Consider the following 20,591-nt stretch of genomic DNA (forward strand, 5'->3'; position numbering starts at 1 on the left):
AGTTAATGCAAAGAAATGTGACGATTAGAGAAGAATCCATTAATAAATTAACACAATCCATCAGAGCATCTCAAAGCATTTCTGTCAACACACACGCTTCATCCATCCCCCACCAGCTGAGCGAGGCAGAAACCAACAGAATCTCCTTGGCAAAGAGGGAAAACTGGAGCCAAGAGCCCCCTGCATGCCAGGGACAGAAATCAGGACCCCCCAAGCCTCTGTCCCTTGCTCCAGCCCCTGGCTGAGCTTCCCCCTGGTGATAAATCAGCTGCACCCATGCTAGGGGAGATGACAAAGTTATATAAGAGGGAAGGAGCAGGATTCTGGGTGTGGGGGAGAAAGATCTCCTGGGGAGAGGGGACATTTTGCATCAATCACTCCCTCCCCCACAGCCACCCACCAGCTGCAGGGATTTTTCAAAGCACTAAAGATGATACTGTTTGGTACATTTTAATCAGTTTCTTACTTACCCCGTGGAATTGTGGTAGAAACGTTGCTTTAAAAAAATAAAATAAATAAATGTAGAGGCGCAGCAATTTGGGGCTTTGTAACCTGCAAAGGAGCAACACTTTTGTGCGGCCTGGCCACTTCAGACACCTCAGCAGCTGCCTGATATCTCATCTCACCCTGCCGGACAATAGCTGAGTCAAGCACTGGGGCTGCCCTTGAAGAGTGCAAAGTGAAGCAGAAAAGCCTGGGAAAGAGCCCTGGCAAGAGGAGATGACGTGCTGAGATACACGCTTTGCTAAAGGAAGGGAGGAAAACCAAACTCTGCCCACGAAGGAAGAGAGCATGCTGGAAATGAGCAATAGGAATGGTGCTCTGATCCCAGTTTGGCACTCTAGAAAAATCCTTTGTGCTACAGGTGAATTTGTCTCCTTTAAAAGAACACTGGAGATCTTTGTCCCTGTCCTCATTTTCCTCTCAAACATTCAAATATTTGCTTTTCTGTCCTGAGCCATGCCCGTGGAGAGAAGGAAGGGCAGGTGCTGAGGCAGCTCTCTGGGCCAGAAGGGAGCAGCACCCAGGGCCTGCTGCTGTCACAGTGGCCATGGTCAATTTTGCAAAAACCAGCAGCCTTTGGGCTTCTGCTCCTCTTTGTCTATGTGAGAGCTGTGCCTGAAAAGCCCTGTCCCCAGAGGGGAGAACACCAAGGGAGGAGAAGAGGAGTAGAGAAGATGAAATCACAGAGGGAAGTCCGGCCTGCTGCAGCAGTCCCTTCTGGGCCATAAATCCATCATCTCTAATTTTAACAAAATGCCTGAATCTGACAGGCATGAAACACAACATCATCCAGGCTAGCTGTGGAGCCACCAAAATATACTTAATTTCTCACATTCCTTGGACAGCGATAAGAATAAAATAAATACCCAAACTGTCGCAGACATCTTTTATGAAAAATCCTTTCCTTAGGATTTTTCCTCCTGAGAAGCTGAAAGGCCTCAGGAACAAAATGTAAACATTGATTATCTGCTGCTGTGGAATGCAACAGGTGCATCTGTGATTGGTTTCATAGAGTTGTTTCTAATTAATGGCCAATCACTGCCCAGCTGGCTCGGACACAGAGCCCGAGCCACAAACCTTTGTTATCATTCCTTCCTATTCTATTCTTAGCTGGCCTTCTGAGGAAATCCATTCTTCTATTCTTTTAGTATAGTTTTAATGTAATATATATCATAAAATAATAAATCAAGCCTTCTGAAACATGGAGTCAGATGCTCATCTCTTCCCTCAACCTGGGACCCCCATGAACACCACCACAATGTGAGACCACCTCTGGGTACCTCAAAGTTCTGCTTGCCCACCTGAGCTGCTGTAGCATGGCCTATAACCCCTGTGGGCAGTGGTGTGAGCTATAAAAGAGGGATCTCACCCTGACAAACCCCTCCCTGGGAGCCAGAACCAGGTCTGTGCGACTCTGCAAGCTCTCGTTTGTGACCCATGGGGCTGAGCCCACCCTGCAGGCTCAGCTGTGTTCCTGCAGCAAGCACCAGCCTGATGCCAGGCTCTGGCCCCAGCACAAGTCCAAGCTTCCAGCATCTCCCCCCCTTTGCCAAATGTGCTGAGAGGGGAGGAAGCAGGCTCAGCAACAGGCTCAGCCCATCTGCTCCTTGTGCTTTGGTGCTGCAAAATCAGGAAAACATCCTCCCAGCCCCTGCCAGCAGCACAGAGCAGAGGGGAGGCACTGAGGGGCGGAACACGGCGGTGCCAGCCCTGCTAATGCAGAGGGGAGGCTTCCTGACCCATGGAAGAGAAAGGGAGTCAGCCTGGAGCAACGCCAGAAAGTCTTCTCAGATTCCTCTGACAACACAAACACCACAGCAAGAGCCAGGCACAGACCTTATGATTTAAGCTCTGTGACAGAATTTGTGGCTTGAGAGCAGCAGCTGACTGAAGGGAGTGGGAGCTGCAAGGCAGGGACAGGACACAGGGATGGAGAGGAGCTTCTCTTCCTGCCATCCCAAATGTGGCATTGACAGGTCAGGAAACCTCTCCCAATGACCCTCAGCTTCACCATGTACCTCTCCTCCTGGCACAGGCACCTCTTGATGCCCCAGCCAGGTGTGGGGAGAGAGCAGAGGTCCAAGTGCCCTGTTCCTCTGAGAGGCAGCAAAGAGAACATGAAAACAGAGCAGGAAAACCTCCCAGGCCATGCCAAGGCAGAGTGAGGAGCCAGGGCAGCAAGGAGGCAGCAGATCTGTGCAGGAGAAGGGCTCCTGAGGCAGGACACACCACAGGACTGATTTCATCCTCCTCCAGTGGCTGCTGAGTGCTTTGTGCCAGCGCTGTGGTTTTGCCAATGTGGAAGAAAGCTGGACTGTGACTGTGTTCACAGGGGTCCTATGTTGAAGGAAGAGGATCTGACTCCCTATTTCAGAAGGCTGATTTGTTATTTTATGATATATATTATATTAAAACTATACTAAAAGAATAGAAGAAAAGTTTTCACCTCAGAAGGCCAGCTAAGCTAAGAATAACAAAGAATGATAACAAAGGTTTGTGGCTCGGCTCTGTCTGAGCCAGCTGGGCTGTGATTGGCCATTAATTAGAAACATCCAACATGGGCCAATCACAGATGCACCTGTTGCATTCCACAGCAGCAGATAATCAATGTTTACAATTTGTTCCTGAGGCCTTGCAGCTTCTCAAGAGGAAAAATCCTAAGGAAGGGATTTTCCATAAAAGATGTCTGCGACACTGGGCTGCTCTGCATGTTGGTGCTGTGGATTTGCCAGTGTGGAAGGAAGCTGGACTGCTCTGCCCTCTCAGCCATCACAGAGCAGCACAGCACTCCTCCCAGCAGCTCAGCTCTTCTGCCTTTCCCCCCACATCTGCTCTGCTCCCCCACCCTGCCAGGCACTGAGCTGTTATTAATGGACTTGAAAATCTGCCCAGAAAATCTCCCAGCCCAGATTTTTCCTGCCCTTTGCCCTTTTTGCTGATTAACTCCAAAAAGCCTTCTGAGAAACCTGCAGCTGCTGAAATGCACATCTTGCACAGCAAGATGAAATCTCTGTCCCTTTTTTCTTCCTTTTTTTTTTTTTTTTTTTTTAGCAGCAATTGCTTGCTTTTAGTAAATGGAAGAGTAATCTAGAAAATGCTTGACTATTAGGCCCACTCTTCCTTAGCATATCAGTTTACACTGCACAGAAAGCTGTTATTAACTGATAATAATTCAGTTAATATCAAGTGCCTGAGATCTTGCAGAACTGTTGCCAGCAAATGGGCAAAAGCAAGTCTAATTTATCCATCTGGTGCAGGGAGCATAAAAGGGAAAGTTGCCTTTGCTACAAGACAGAGGAGGCTGCAAGCCAGACAGAAAAAAAGAAAGAAAATATCCTGACACTCTTGTCCAGCTGGAGAGACCTTTTGTGCTTGGGCTGGTAAGAAAATGGCTGAAAGGAACACATAACTTGGGAAAGGATGCTTAAAGGTCAAATAAAACTTTGCCTAAAAGAAATCTTGAACCTTAAATCAGATCCTGATTAGCACTGACTGAAGGCTGACATGAAGTTTTGACATGTGGGGATTCTCAAATGCCCACAGCTCACCACCACTCCTGCACTAATCAATCTCTCTTTGATAAGAAGCCAAGGCCAGGCCACTGGATATTTGGTTCCAGTTCCAGATATATGTTCCAAAGTATCCCCTGGATCAGAAGGAAGCCCTGGAGGCCCTTCAATTGCACTGCTGTGTGCTCTGTTTTACGGGCAAGCCTCACCTCCCTGCTCTGCCTGCTCTTGGATTTTATTCCCTTTCCCCTTCCAGGCTTGTGGGAGCACAGAGTTTATAACAGAGCTGTTCTGCTCCTGGCCAATGCCAGCAGCACAGAGGGCAGCTGTAGGCTGCTCTGTCTTTAGGCTGTATTGATTAAGCTACAATCTGTGTAGGAAGGGGAGAAATTTCATTTGGTGAAAGCACCTGAAGGGCTCCTGGAGGGCTCTGATGGGGTCAGGGCTCGAGCACTGCAGGGAGAGGCTGAAGCAGTGCTACCCTTCACTCCCTACAGGGGTAAATTCAGCCTTTCAATGACAAGAGGAGGAGCCTGGAGATGACAGTCTTCACTTGAAATACCTCACTTGGATGTCTTGGATGGGATGAATCCCCATGGAGACCCTTACAGCAAGCATGTGTTTTCCAAAGCACCTTTCCCTGGCAGTGTTTTCCATGGTGAGCACCCTGCAAGTGCCTGGTTTGCCCTCCCCACAGGGCAATCCTTGTTCCCCAGGTTTATCTGACCCTACAGTGTTCACTCTGGTGTTTAAGGAGTGTCCCCTCAGCAGTGCCATGTCAGCCTGGTGCCCAGATGATGAGCCCCCCACATCAGGAGGCTGCTGGGGTAAAACAGGGGGGTACAGGGTGAGGCAGTGGGGAACACAGACAGACAGCAGCCAGCTCTCCTAATCCTAGTCCTCATGTGTCCTGGATTGCAAGGCAATGTTTATTTTATTTGCCATCTCTCAAAGGTGGGGCAGTTATTATCTGTTAATTGGGCAGTTTTCCTTACCTCTTCCATAAACCAACCCTCCCTCCAGAGAGATATCTGCTGTTAGAGGGCCAGTGACTGTTACTGTAAGGCTGATAAAATTACATCACATCATTGTGAGATGCTCTGCCCAGGGGGAGGAGCCAAGCATTCCTGCCTGGATATAATCTGGAGGTTCTGGAACACCAGCATGGCTTCTCCATTGTATTCCCCAGAGGAACAGCAGCTGCCTCTCCTTCCACTGGATCTTCAGAGGAAGAACACACCTTTCTACAGGATCCCTGCTCCAACAGAACCACAGCTGACACTCCAGGAGGGCTGCAGCCACAATTCCAATGGCACTGCCACCAACACCCTGACCCACAGGGTGTCAGGTTGGGTTCTGACTCTGGCAGTGTTGTTCTAGTGTACTGCATTGTTTATTTTATCTTTTTATCTTCTTGCCTAATAAAGAACTGTGATTCCTGCTCCCATATTTTTGCCTGAGAGCCCCTTAATTTCAAATTTATAACAATTCAGAGGGAGGGGCTTTACATTTTCCATTTCAGGGGAGGTTCCTGCCTTCCTTAGCAGACTCCTGTCTTTCCAAACCAAGACATCATGCTGTGTAGCTGCTCTTACAGGACAAATGTTTTGCATTCACTGCCTCTCTGTACCTCACTCATTTTTTCTTTCAATTTCCAGCAACCCTGACTGTTGTTCATCCCCAGAATGTTGTTCATCCCCTTAACCCCCACTAGAGAACAAATTTAGTGCATATTTCTTAAAACAGGAGACCTCCACTGAGGGCTGTTTGCTCAGCCCTGCCTGTGCTGGCCCCATCCCCATCCCTCAGGCACCTCCAGTGCTTGCTCCCCAGCAGCTGGGGCACCTCCTCAAAGCCACCACTGCCACTTACCATGGCCCAAGTGCCACTCCACTGCCTCAGATCCACCCAGATATCCCTCTAAATTCCTTAGGAAGGAATCCATGTGAAATTCATTGGAAATTTTGCCTTTAAAAAATCAACAGACAAGCCCAAACCAACAAACAAAATCCTCAATCTCCCATTTGGCCTTTTTTAGGGTCCCTGGCAGTGCAGCATCAGGCTGGAGCTTTGTCAGTGTGACTGTTTCCTTTCACTAGCTGAAAGGAAACAGTCACAAAATGCCCCAAACTGTTGCAGACGTCTTTCCATGAAAAGTCCTTTCCTTAGGATTTTTCCTTCTGAGAAGCTGAAAGGCCTCAGGAACAAAATGTAAACATTGATTATCTGCTGCTGTGGAATGCAACAGGTGCATCTGTGATTGGCCCATGTTGGATGTTTCTAATTAATGGCCAATCACAGCCCAGCTGGCTGGGAAAGAGAGTCCAAGCCACAAACCTTTGTTATTTATTCTTTCCTATGCTATTCTTAGCTGGCCTTCTGAGGAAATCCTTTCTTCTAATTTTTAGTATAGTTTTAATGTAATATATATAATAAAATAATAAATCAAACCTTCTGAAACATGGAGTCAGATCCTCATCTCTTCCCTCAACCTGAGGCCTCTGTGAACACGGTCACACCAAACCTCCCTGTACTTGAAAAGACCTGCCCTTGTAAGTTATTTCCCACCACTTGTCAACAGATAGTGACAAATCTTCCTTCCCCCAGGGTTTCTCTCTCTCACAGCTGCCAGCTGCTCTTTTTCCTGGCTGAACACTGAATTTACCCACTTAGGTGCTGCTGTTCACAGGTGTGACAGGAATTCATCAAGTCCCACCAGGACTGAAGGAGCCTCTGGGAATTCAGCTCCTGTTTTTCACCTCTTCCCTCTCCCTCATCCCTGTTCAGGAAAGCTTTCTTTGGCAGTGGCATGAAGAACATAACATTAAATCTGAGCCCAAGGGGATGAGGTGGGCAAGAGGAAAGTGGGGGCCAGAACTGTCTTTGCTGGGGCTGAAAGGTGGCACCACTGGAGAACTGCTAATAGAAGGGTCTGGACACAGGGATTTTAGGCTAATGCTGCAATCAAGGGGATTTAATAATCTCCTTGATTATTAGCATTATTAGTATTTAATAATTTATCACAAGGGAAAGGAAAAGCCCTTTGAGGCTTCAGTTTCTGTCCCCTCCACCTTTGTGTTTCCCAGGAGAATCAGTATTTGTGTTTTTTTGTTGCTCATTGCACTGGCCCTGTCTTTTGCAGCGAGCTGGGAAGGTTTTCCTAGCTCCTTGCAGGTGGGGATGGTCATTTGTGGAGGGTGAAAAGATGTTTATAGTCTTTGATAAGGGATAAACCCCCTCCCCTAGGCAGCAGCAACAGCACTCCCCTAATTGTTAAAGCTGCCATCTGATACCAGCTGGCTCTCCCAGGCACAAAGCAGCCACCCTCTGCAAATGACTGAGCAAATAAAACAGTTTCACATGGTTGGTCCCCAGAGAGTGACAAATCTGCCCCTTGGTGCCATCACACAGCAGGAGGAGCTGGGAGCTCCAAACATGTGGGTGGTTCCCACCCATGCCAAGAGAGAAGGGGAAATGCCAGTCTGCCCCTGGAGTGATTAATCCTGCCAATGAAGCAGCACTTGCTGCAAACAGGGATGAGTTTTCCTTAATTAACAATGATTCCCATTAAAGCTGATGGCTCAGATGAAATCTGAGAGCTCATTCACCAGCTCCCCTGTCTCTGTGGATGGGACCAGGTGGAAGGTTTGTGCCACTCTGAAGGACTGAAGAGGCCTCAAAGGGCTGGCACATGGAATAAGGGCTGCATAAATAGTTTCTGCATGGAATTTTAGGTGCTTACCTGACTAAAGTCTTCCTGTGAACCTCACAGCAACTACTAAAATCATCCCAGGCAGCTGAGGTTTGAGAATCACAAAGCTTTTCTCAGTCTAAATCCAGCTCAGTGTTCGTGTAGTGCCCTCTCACATCACTGATGCAGGTGTGCCAAAACACATCTGGCTCAAGGGAAGAGCTTTCATCCAGCCTTCTTTGGTCCCAAATCCTGTAACTGCTCTTGGATCCCAGGAGTAGCCATAAAACACTGAAATGAATCAGAAGTGATTGGAGTTGCAGAGGAATTGAGGGGATGGAAGCAGGTATGTGTGCATGGGGGGAAAAAAGCAGTAGGAATTGCAGTAGGTAAAGAAAGACCCACCTTTGATTAGCAGGCACACTCCCAGGGAAGTGACTGGGAATTAATCTGGGCCACTGCACATCTTCACCCTTCATCTTGCAAAAGAGAAGGAGAATGAAGTTTGAATTGAAAGGGAAGAAAAAAAGCCACCACAAAAAAACCCTATAGCAGCATTTGATCACTCTTTGGACGCTTGGTGAAAATATTTCCTTCTGAATTATCAAAACAAGAGCACAGAGCAGCAAGAAATAATCACAAAATGAAAGGAGACTGAACATTAGACTGAACTGTGGGCCAGCTCACAGTGGCAGAGTTTAACCAAGGACAGACCACCTTGTTTTGCTAGAAAATGTGATCTTTACAAAGTATGAGAAAAAGAAAGCACAAGATTTGATGGAGTTTCAGATATCTCATCTTACAGAACAATGGGCACAGTGACGGGCTCCATCTCTGCTCTAGCATGTGCTCATGGGGACAAATATTTGGGGCAGTAAATTACCCTGATATCTTCCTGGATGTCTGTTTATTGGAGCATGTCTAGCAAACCAATATCTGACTGAGAAAGCATTGGATTCAACAGAAGGAAATCAGCAGGAATTGATGGGAGAAAGTCTTTGTATTTCTCTCCAAATAACACACACACACCAAAAAAAAAAAAAAAAAAAGGATCAAACTTTACTTCAGCAGCCGGTTGCTGTGGTAGCCTTTGTGTCACGTTCTACTGACAAATTATATTCCAGTGTAAGACACAGAAGAGTAAAGTTGTTTCAAATGCTTCGTGTAGCTAGGAGAGATGAGACAAAACGAAGCTCTATTTTGATATCTGTCTCAGGCAAATGTCACAAATTAACTAAGCCCCTTTATGACTTAATTCCCTTATCCTCACAACTTCTCACTGAGGGCAGACTGTGCTGCTCTCCCTTCCATGGGCCCCCAAGGAACCATGGCAAAGGGCTCTTGGCATTTCCCATTCTGATTCTCACCAGGTCAAAGTCATGGCAAAGTAGTAGTCAGAACACTAAAAAAAACACAAAAAAAACCCCTCAAAACCCTCAAAAAACCCAAACAAACAAGCAAAAATCTCTTCCTCCCTGCAAGGAAACAGGGTCCACTCTGCATTCTGCTGTAATAGCTCAGTGCTGAGCTCCCCTGCTCTCCAAGTCAGTGACTTTATGCTAGCTTGCTTAACCAAGGTCAGGGTCATGTAGGAACCAAAATACAGAATTTCAGGCCTGCTTTGGTTTCTTTGAACTGATCTATTTCAGTGTTTCAGAAAAGAGCTGGCCCTCTCAGTTCTGGCAGGAAAGGAAATGGTTTCCAAAAGTTCCCTCCCTTTATGTAAATAAGCTGCAGCAGATGATGGAAGCAGCATGATTGCAACTCTATTTAATTTCAGTACATGTAATACATGTCCCTGTTGGTTATTCAGAGTATACATAGTGCTCTATGCACCTGGCAGAGTAAGAGCAGGATCTGTGATTATTAGTCCCCAGATATGTGCTTAGTTCAGTTGTTTCCCCAATTCCATTACCTGGGTATTTGCTTGAATGAGGAGGTGAATGGCTTCGGCTTTGTTCATTCATTCTTCATTCACTTCTCGGTGTTCAAGCAAATTAAATCCTTGGTATATGCTTGCACATGCACAGCAGACTTTAAATTAACTCATCCAAGTGAATCAGACCCAGGCCAAACACATGAATTTAATAATCAACAAAAATGGAGCAGAACTACCCCAGTGTTCAGTGCTGGTGAGGCCACACCAGAATACTGACTTCTAAAGAAGTGTTCAAAAAACATGTGGCTATGGCATTTGAGAATATAATTTGGTGGTGAACATGATGGTGGTGCTGGGTTAACAGTTGGAACTTGATGATCCTAGAGGTCTTTTCCAACCTTTACAATTCTATGATTCTCCCTTGGACCACCATGTTCTGTCAGCTCTGGCCCTCTGAAATTCAGAGCTGACAAATCACCTGGTGATCAAGAATTATACTAGAAGAATATTCACACACATAATATATACAAATAATAAAGAAATTAATACAATCAATCAATCATAGGCAGGAAGAAAAAGCTGGTCTTATGTAGAAGGTGAGATTTGCCTGAAGAAACCAAATTGTATGATGACACCAAACTACATAAAGAAATCTTTCCTGGTTTGTACAGCTTTTACCTAAGCTTCCCAGAAGTTAATAACTCTTTCCAGAAATATGTGTTTGCTTTGCATTCAAGTGCAGTTTGCATTATTTATTTTAATTTTATATCAAATTTTAAAAAAAGTAAATTAATGCCTCATTTCACTTGCCCACATAGCACCTATGAAGAGGGTGAACATTTCCATATTTATGTCTCCATTTTCTCTAGTCAGCAAGAGAACTCAAGTCCCATTGCCAGTCACACACAACAGTTGCTTTAATCAGTTTCTCCCTTATTGGAACACCCCTTTCCCTAAGAATTGTCCAGCTCATCCAGAAAAGGCCATTTTGCTTGTGATAACCTCATGCAAATAATCTCAGCTTCCACAGCATCATTTCTCCCTCACTCTTGGGAAAAGCTCAGGGGAGGAAATATAACAGGAATACAACTGTTTCTAGCACATTCCCACTGCTGGGCCTCTGAGTTTCACAGTCCCTGCTAAGTGACTTCTCCTGTGCTGAGAAATTGTTTGGAGATGTCATTGCAACCATGATCCACACCTAAGGCATGGCTTGCTGCAGACATGATTTATTCTTTCAGCATCACCTTGTTATTATTGCAATTAAGTTGTTCCTTCCCCCCCAACACAGTGGTAGTTGAAGATTTTCTTTGAGCGTTTCTGCAGGCAATCTTAGCATGACAAAAGGACATTCATTCAAGAGCTGCATGTTTCCATCAGACTTTAATCTCCTGAAAACAAAATTTCAAAGCATATTTCCAGCAGAGCTCTCTTTAACCAGGGAGTTGCTAGGGGAAATAAAAGGCCTTCACAGGTAAGTCAGGAGTTATTCACAGGACCTGACATTCTATTCTGTTACAGCAAAGTGTTTGACTCCTGAGTCACATAAAATATTTTTGATCAGAAAAAAGAAATTAAGGGAAAAAAAACCCCAAACAAACAACAACTCCAAAAGCAAAGTAAAGTAAAATCCAAAGAGAATCCCATGGGGAACTGAAATCACAGTCCCTGTCACAACTGGTCTCAGCTCAGAGCTAGCCTCGCTCCATTTCTTTTCCCAGCCTGTTGCCTCTGCAAATCAGTGAAAATCTCTCCCCCCTCTTCCATGGTGCTGGTCTCTGTCAGCTCTGCTACCTGAATTCCATTTCTCTGTGCCCAAATAAATGCCAGAGCCAGTACAGGAAAGCCACAGGACCATGCAGGGGTTGAGGGTAGAACACTCCCTTCCCTAGCTGGCAGCTGTTGGGTCATTGATAGGAAACTGCATCCCGAAGTGAACTCCACTTGTTCCCAACCTTCTCTCTCTCTCCAGGGCCCTGCTCAGCTCCCTCAGCCAGGCACTGGGCTCAGCTGACTCCAAGCAGCTCCCCAGCTGAAAAAGCCAATTACCTGCAGATGTCTTTAATGATGCTCTTCCAACTCCATCTCCCTGTGTTCCTCACTTGCTCAGCCCTAATCATGAAATTATGCCCTTGTACCTCATGACCTTTTCTCTTTTCGTTAATACTAAAAGGCCACTTGTTCATGGATACTTCCTCACATGATGACGGCCATATTCCAGTGCCTGAAAGAAATATTGCAGCGTTTCCACAGCAAGCTCTTCTGCAGGAGCAGCCAACACAGCCACAGCCTGCCAGGAGCGGCACTGCCTGGCTCCTCTGTGGAAACCCAGGGCATTGGGAATATTTCTCTGTCTGTTGTGGGGTGCCCTGACCCCCAGGGCAGCACTGACTTTGATCCTCACTCATGGAGAAAGCTTCCTAGACTTCAAGGTAGACCAGAACCCACAAAAGTGTGAAATAGATTATAGAGTAGTGTAGTTGTGTCACTTGGGTGAGAAATTCAGGTTTTGGGATTTTTAGTATGTTGTGGATGGAAGCAAGATGGAGGGCACAGGGTGTCATCCTGGGCTGCTTCTTCCTCCTTCTTCATGGGTTTGGATGGTATTTTGTAATTGGGCAAAAAAGTCCCTATTGGGGGCTTCCAGGGATCGGTTATTGGGTTAAAAGGGAAAATAATCTAGGTGTCCTTTCTTAAATGGATAGTTTAGTCTTAAAAGACCTTGTAACAAGAGATTGTTGGCCATTTTGTGCCTTCTAATGAACTCATGGTTGTGAGACTGTTTTACTGATAAGAAATAATAAACACCTGAGTCAGAACATGAACTACCATCTCCAGTGCCTTCAATGCAGACCTAGAGAAGCCCACAACTGGTACCCCCACACTCCTCCTTTTCTTGGGAAAGAGGAATTTCCCAGCAATGTCTCCTGGTTCTCTGTGATGGTTATGGGATGCAGCTGGAGTAAGAACAACACTTGTTGCAGAGCTGCTCTGATAGGGACCTTTCTATCTGGTTTCCCTACTTCAGTAAATGGAATAACAAAAGAGTTCTAACCTTTTCCAGCAGGACAAAGGGTCACCAAGGCTCCAGGGTCACAGCCAGCTCCTTGCTGCTTTCTGAATGTATGAGCTCTTCCTTGGAAGAGTGACACAGCCCTGTAAAACAGAGGAATTGGTGCTATACTGTGGGATTTCCTGGGAGGAAAGATGAATCTGAGTCCATGTTCTCAGAAGACTAATTTATTATTTTATGTTACTATATTATATTAAAGAATACAGACAGAAGGCTAAAGAGATAATAATGAAAACTCACGATTCCTTAGAGAGTCCTGACACAGCCTGTGATTGGTCATTAATTTTAAACAATTCACAAGTTGGATAAACAATCTCCAACCACACTCTAAAGCAGCAAAACACAGGAGAAGCAAATGAGATAATATTGTTTTCCTTTTCCTCTGAGGCTTCTCAGCTTCCCAGGAGAAGACTCCTGGGCGAAAGGATTTTCAGAAAATATGACAGTGACACTAAACTTCCATAGCACAAGAGGATAACTAATGTTTACAAGGTGTTTTGAGACTAAACATGATATATGTGTAAATTTGATTATTTTAATAGACCTTCCCATAGTACTTCACATTGCTATTTACTAGCAATATTTTTCCTAGGCTATTTTCAGCAGCATTTCCCATATGTAACTTGAATTTATTCTCCCTTCACCTATTTAAATTATTCCTACAGAAAAGGCTGAGAGCTTAATAAGAAATTTGAATGGTACCTGTGAGTATTTTATCTCAGGTGGCAGATCTGACACCTCTGAATTAGTGCAGTGCTTTGTATTACATTCTGCTAGTGAGGGCTGTGAGGTCTTGTCACAGCTCATAAATCCAACAAGGTGGATCCTTGAAGGGAAACCTCAGAAGAACACCCACATGCCACGTGAAGTCAGATTTCACCTTCTAAATAATCAGTTTTGCCCCTGAGTCATTTCTACAGCAGGGGTTCAGCTAGGTGGCTGAGGTTCTTTGCTGAGAAGAATTATTATAGTTATTATATATTTTTTTTAGAGTTTTATTTTTCATATCTCTTTTAGAGTTTTTAAAATATATATATTTTAAGAGTTATTATAGTTACTACCATTCAAAATGCATTCAGAGGGAGTCCTTACCATTAAAGAGCTCAGAATTATTACCCCACAAAGAACAAAATTATGTATATAGGTATTTTTCACAGGTAGCAGGCAGCACTTTATCTTAGAACATCCTGCCAGCAATTTCAGTAATTTTGTCCTTTTGTCTGCCTGCAACAATGCCAAACCCACAGTGTTTTATTTTTTTTCCCAGGCACTTGGGAATAACCACTATTACAGGAGAACCAATTGCTGACCCATCCAGCATCCTCCTGGAATTTCTGGAGGATGTGGAAGGGAGCTGCAGGCGCTTGGCTCCACAGGAGTGTGAGCTCTGGAAGCAGCTGAGCACTGCAGAACACTCTGAGAGCAATTAAAGCCAGGAGAATGAGGCTCTGGAAAGAAACCCACACTGGCACACCCAAAGGGGCGCTGATGCATCCAGGGCTCAGGCTCTGCACACACTCCTGCCATTCCCAGGGCTTGGTGACATGAAAACTTTCTGAAAATGGGCTGAGTCCCTGCTCTCAGCACAGAGGTTATGCTTAAGCTGCCAAATTACAGCATGTATATTTTTATATCTTGGTCTCAAAAACACCCATGTGACACCCTTTAGCACCTGGGATCTGGGTTCAAGCATCATCTTAATTTTTTTATAGTACTTTTATTATATTTATATATTTTATTATATTTATATATTTATACATTTATATATTATATATAATATAATATATAATATATATCATATATACTATATGATATATTATATATCATAGATTATATAATTATAGTATATTTATTAGCTTAAATCCTAGTCGCCTAGCCCTAGTTGCCTTTGTTGCTCTGCGAAATCAATGCAAAATTCAGCCACAAATATTGATTTTTTTTTTTACTGCTTTAGAACAAAAAAATGTCTGTCTTCTCCAAGTGTTTCTATAAGCCCTAAGAGACACATTCTCCCTGGTCCATTCAATGGGAAGAATTATATTTTCCTGCACAGAGCCATTCATAATTTATTTTTGATTTGTAAGTATGGCACAGTTTTGTCTAGAGATCTTGCTGCTGCAGCTCATGTAATTTAATATTTCAGGAAGATTAGGATAAAAAATGGCTTGTAGAAACTCTATGACAGCTTCATTACTTTGTTCTCTTCCTAACCATGAAAGTTAATCCAGGCTTCTTGTTTCCCTCCTATAGGCACAATGGCTTTTCTGTTTTGCTTTGGTTTTGATTCCATTAGGGATCTTCCCTTACTGACTTGTGACTTCCCTCAGTGACAGCTACGTGACCTTTTTGACATATGAGAGTGTATCAGCCTGGATGTAAAATTTAAAATATTTCTTCAGAAAAAATTTGTGATCAAAACCAAGCTGGGAACACTGACTGCTTATTTATCACATTTCCCCTGAAAAGCCTCAAAGTGTTATCAGCGAAAAGCTGTGTTGTCAAAAAACTTGTGAGACTGAGAAAACATAATTGCTTTGTTATGCAAGAGAGCTTTGTTGCAGCTCCTGTTGCCTTGCTGTCTAACAGAGACAATGCTCGTGGTTTCAGCTTCTCAGCTCAGCTTTGGGATTGTTCACCAAAATATTTTTATTTACTTTCGTACCTATCTGACTTGAATGGTGATGAGTGCTTGGTGTCACACTAAGGGGTTTAAAAGTAACCCAGCCCAAACCAGAGATCCCCACAGCAAACAGTGACCAGCTGCAGGCACACACAAACGTGACAGAAAATGGGAACAGGTAAAGCACTTCCAGCAGGTCAGGAGTACAAAACTCAGGAGCCTGTCATGAGCAGTTACTACCAGAAGAAGCTGGGAGCAGGGATAGGAGCTTTTCATCCCCATGATCACACCCAAACAACTCCCCTTACAGCAAAACATGGGACTGGCATAAAGGAAATTTAGGTATAACTTGCAAGTTTATGCCAAAATTAGATCCATAATGACCTGAACTGTTTGGGAACTGTTACTAGCCTGCATCAAATCTATGTACTTAGAACGAGGCACCCAAATCTCAACGGTTCCCTGGAGATTAATAGGATAACAATAATGTTTTGACTCCTAAAGGTCTGTTGGTCCCAAGCTGAGAACAAGAAGTTGCCAGCTCACATCTCTCCATGAGTCTGGAACAGAAAAACAACAAGGATGACGGCTCACCATCTGTTCAGCAGTGATGTGGAGAGGTTGGAGCATCTCAGCCCAGCTCCCAGCAGATGCCCATGGGCAGCATCCCTGCCCACCGAGGGGCTGCTCACCCCAGCACCAGCCCTGCCCACACATGGCTGCTGCTCAGCTTTGCTGAAGGCTGGTTTTGGTAAACAGTCAGGCCTTGATGGGTTTGCCTAGTTCCTTTTACAGGTTTTAATCTTAATGGATGCCCCTCTGTCGGGTTAACGAGATATTTAATGCTCTGTTTGTTTGATTTGTTGTATATTGGTGATTTGTTAATAATGTACGGATGTAAGCTTGCGTCATAAAGGGATGACCGTGGTTACTCATTCTAGAATTCTCCTATTTAAATATAGGTTAGCCTGTTAATGGGGAAGGAGTCAAAGTTCCTATATTCTTGTTGTGTAGATCTTTAATGCACTCTTAGTTGATGGCTGCTTGAGGGCCACAATGTAATTGGGAAATTGGTATTTATCTGCTCGTAGAGACTGGATTCTTTTTTAAAGGAGCTGTACCCCTGATAAATAGCCCTTAATTCACTTCTTTAGGGTTTGTAGGTTTTCCTTGGAGAAGAATTGGGAGTGAACTTAGATTTGTTTCACAGGCAACCAGCTATCACCCAGCTTGGGTGGCTTTTCACCTCTACTGACAAGTCATCCCCCTCTTTTGCCACAGAGACGGGTTCACTCAGTAATAGCTGCTCATAAGTAGCTCACTTGGGTTTCAGGATGGCAAACTTAAATTCATTTTGCTTGGTTTTTTCTTGCTAGACCATGACACAAAAGGTACAAGGGCTGATCTTTGCTGTTTATAGCTTAGTTTTCATTATTATTTCATCTTTCCCTTGCAGTACGTAGTCTGTATCCCGCCAATGGCATCTTTTCTACCGCACATCCAAGTCCCTCCTTAGAGGGGCAAATTTCTTTTCAAACTGCCTGAGCCCCCCTGTCCTGCTGCCACAGGGAAGAGCATTGCAGTGGTTTGGCTCAAACTGCACAGATTGCTCCAGGCTCCCACTGATGTGTGTCACACCCCTTCAATTATCCCCATGTCAAGGCACTAACAGGGAAAGGTCTCTGATATATTATTCCCATTCTAATAGCCTATTAACACCACAGCTGAGAGTTTTTCTGCTGGATGCATTCTCTCACTCCAGTTACATGTTCCTTTGCTGCATCTGTAAGCTGTACCAACTTTTGAAACGTTTCAATTTCACTTTAGCAAGTGCACCTGCAAATCTGAGATCACACAGGGGTCTGCATTCAGAGCTTCACCAGTCTGCTGTCTACAGCAAATTGAAAAAAAAGGCTGTTAATTTAACACTGCACCACAGGATATGCCTTCCAGATGAGTTACTTCATATTTGAATGAGCACTTGCTTGTCTCACCTACAAAGTTTTGATTGCCACCAATCTTGCTGGATGTACAGTCCTGGATCAAACTTCTGCACAGACTTTGTGCAGTCAAAAAGGCTTTACAGGAAAGCTGTGTGCTCACAAACACAGATACTTTTCACTGGACTAATTTTAATTTAATGGGCAGATGAAGCTCCCAGCTTCAATCTTCCAGCCTTGCAGAGGTCCCTGGGGAACCTGCTCCTGTTCTTGCTGGAAATACTGGGATGGAAGCTGGCTTTACCCTCCCTTGTCACGTATTTCAGCCAGCCCAGAGGTGTGTGCAGTGGGGAAATGGCTCATCTTGGGCTGATGAGGGAACAGGGGAGAGCCAAGGGATGGGGAGGGGAAAAATAGAAAAATACTGTATTAATCTATACTATATTACACTGGATCTAAACTGAAACTGAGCAAGAACTCAACAAAATCTCGTGGCTGTCTCCTGACCCACCATCAGGACACAGCTGGCAGAGATTGGTCAAGAAAACAAAACACTCACACCAGGATCCAATCACCAAACCCCTTCAGGTAAACCATCCCCAGAACACATTCCACTTGTGCACAAACACAGGAGCAGCAAATGAGATAATTGTTTTGATCATTCTCTTCCCTGCTTCTCTCAGGTGCAGAGAATGTGGATCCCACAAGCCATCCCCTTGCCAAGCAGGGAATTCTGAGTCTGTTCTGAATTTGGGTAGCTGTCCTTGTGAGGTACCTGTCATTCATTACTGATTTCCTTCCAAAGCAATAATCAAGATGTAACTTTGGATGGTTTTTCCTCACAAAAAATAACTTTAAAAATCCACAAAAATCTTGCAAAAGTTGTCGTCAAGATTGAAACTACCAGTGTTCAAGTGGCAGCTTTTTAATTGCACAGGACTGTTCTAGGAAGAAAATGCTCCACCAATATTGTTCAACCATTGCAGACATTCTCCTACTCTGGGGTTTGATGCCCTCATGCAGTTCTCAGAGGAAGACCAACTCCCCATGTTCCTGTTTCTGAACAGAGAGAATATATGCCCAGGAAACTGTGGAAAGAGATAAGATGGAGAATAAATGGGAATCACTGTTGAGTTACACTGACTGGCTGGGGAACACAGGCAGCTCCTCTTCTTTGAGCACCCCATGGGCATCACTAACAGCAGACACATCTCAGGATATACAAAATCCCTTTTCTTTCCCTCAGATACAGAATTGGATTCTGTTAGTCTTGGAAAATGCACTGAGCAAAGCTGAAAGTTCACTGGCAGCTCATGGCTGGAGATACATCCTGAAGCACCACTGTTGATTTTCTGTGCTCTCATGCTCAGCCCCAGGCATCATTTCTTGGCCACTCCCCAGGGACAGGATGCTGAGCCAGATGGACCTTTACTCTGAGCAAATGTGGCCTTTCTGATGTTCCCATGTGAAGTATGACAAACTGGTACTTAAAAAAAGCAGTAAAATTTTTCATTTACTGCTGACAAAAACCAGCAGTTTAATATACATTATCTCCACCCTTAAAAGTCCTGGTACATGCTTCTTGTTTTGTAATGAAAACCATACTCAATTAAAGCAAAAATACTCAGGCTGTTCACTAGAGCTCCTTCATCAGACGTTGCTTCTACATTTTCTGATTGTCTAAGTTTTGACATTAAAACCACAAGGAAAGGTAGATTGATATTGCAATGAAAAGCCACCAGAAGAACAATTCCTGCAAATCCCTGTGAAAAGTTTGGAGAACAGCCTGGTCTGTTGGGAAGGATGAAAGTTTGACAAAAAGTCTCACAGATAGGAATGCTTGGCAGAAAGTTTTTTGAATGTAGAATCTGAAGAACAACTAGAGATGGAAGCAAGTTTTGATATAGAAGAAAAGAATTGCTGAGCCAGTCTTTCTGGATAACCAAGGAGGCAAAGGCTGTGTTAGTTAGAAGGGTTTTTATGGCTTAGAGCAAAGGATAAACCCACCTCAAACAAGATGTTTTTACCAAGCAGAAAGATAGCACAGGCAAACAAGTCAGCAAATGTTGCAAGTAGAAAAAAGGTCTCAGAATTTTCCACTGCAAGAAAACTGAAAAACAACTAATGTACTAACTTTTAGTGATTGGAGAACAGCAACATGAATATGGTAATTACAGTGGTTATGACAGGCTATAGATAAAAGTTACGGTATAGATTGGTTCTACTGCATTAAGATGCTCAGCAAAGGAAAGTACATAATGCATTGTAACCTAAACTCAGGGTCTGCAGGCCTGCCTGCAGCTGGAGCTGACAGCTGTAGGCACAGCTCTGTCACCCACCTCCCTGGGCTGCTGTAAATATTGGATGGAATAAACTGCATTTTGGAGAGCCCCTGGAGTCCACATCCCTCATTCAGGCTCTTACACCGGTCAGCTGCTTTCCTTGCACATTTTACAATCTTATTGGGAACAGGGAGAGTTTGTCTTCCTCTGAGAACTGCACAGGATGATACAGGGCAGACAGCAGCCTGTCCACTTTAAGGAACACTAAAATTGTGTCCTTCCTCTCATCTCTGGGTTAATGGATTTCATTAGCAGGTGGGTGGGACAACATTAAATTACAGCTCCAGCACTGACACCTGCTACAGGTGAGCACAAAGGCTGTGGAGCACTGAGCTCCCACTGGTGGCTGTGACCAAATGGATTTTCTCTGGTGACACTGAGAACAAGCCCAGAAGGAGGTTTGGTTTCTGAGTCACAGCAGTGATAATTGGGTGCCAAAGCCTTGGGGCTGGCACCCAGCTCCATGCAATGCAGCAGAGCTTTGCCCTTTCAGCTGAAAATGCATCACTGAAATCACATTTCTTGCACTGAATGGTTCAATAGCTGCTGGTGGTGAGAAATCCAGGCTGGAGCTCCCTGAGTGAGCTCTTGGAGCTGTGTGTGCTCAAAGAACACCTAATCTGAAGGATAAATGACTAATTTGTTTGTGTATATAGAGCCTTCAAGGAGAACAGGTTGCATGACCTTTGATTGTAATGTCTCCTTACATTTGATGTCTTGCAACTTGGGCACTTTTCAGTGACATGGACCCCTCCTTCCTATGTTGGCCAAGTTTGGATTGATTTTGAAGGCTCATCCAAAATGGAAGGCTATTAAAAATATAAATATTTAGCCCAAATTACTGGACCTTTCTTTTGCCTCTGAAAAGTTCTTGCACATGCCTGAGACCTCTTAAAAATAATAGTGGATTTACTGCAGTAAGAGCAAACCCACCATTAGCTCCAAAGAGAATAACATTTCATTGTCCAAGTAACAGGTACTGTTTTATAATACTGCAATTTTGTTTTCCTTAACAAAGATGCAGGTATTAAAT

The 20,591-nt window shown here is 44.3% G+C and overlaps 1 long non-coding RNA gene across 2 annotated transcripts in view; it reads right to left on the minus strand.

Annotated features, from left to right (window-relative positions):
* Window positions 1-20,591, minus strand: part of LOC135446070 (uncharacterized) — a 42,582-nt gene that overhangs the window by 5,276 nt on the left and 16,715 nt on the right. Inside the window, exons 2-5 of one of the 2 annotated variants that reach the window (XR_010439665.1) lie at window positions 12,639-12,739; window positions 8,768-8,872; window positions 8,110-8,183; window positions 7,756-7,995 (exon numbers count right to left, since the gene is read on the minus strand). This is a non-coding gene — a long non-coding RNA (uncharacterized LOC135446070). The remainder of the gene's footprint in view (window positions 1-7,755; window positions 7,996-8,109; window positions 8,184-8,767; window positions 8,873-12,638; window positions 12,740-20,591) is intronic. The other variant, XR_010439664.1, reaches the window with a different exon arrangement.

This window comes from Zonotrichia leucophrys, chromosome 3 (assembly GCF_028769735.1).
Source record: "Zonotrichia leucophrys gambelii isolate GWCS_2022_RI chromosome 3, RI_Zleu_2.0, whole genome shotgun sequence".
NCBI lineage: Eukaryota > Metazoa > Chordata > Aves > Passeriformes > Passerellidae > Zonotrichia > Zonotrichia leucophrys.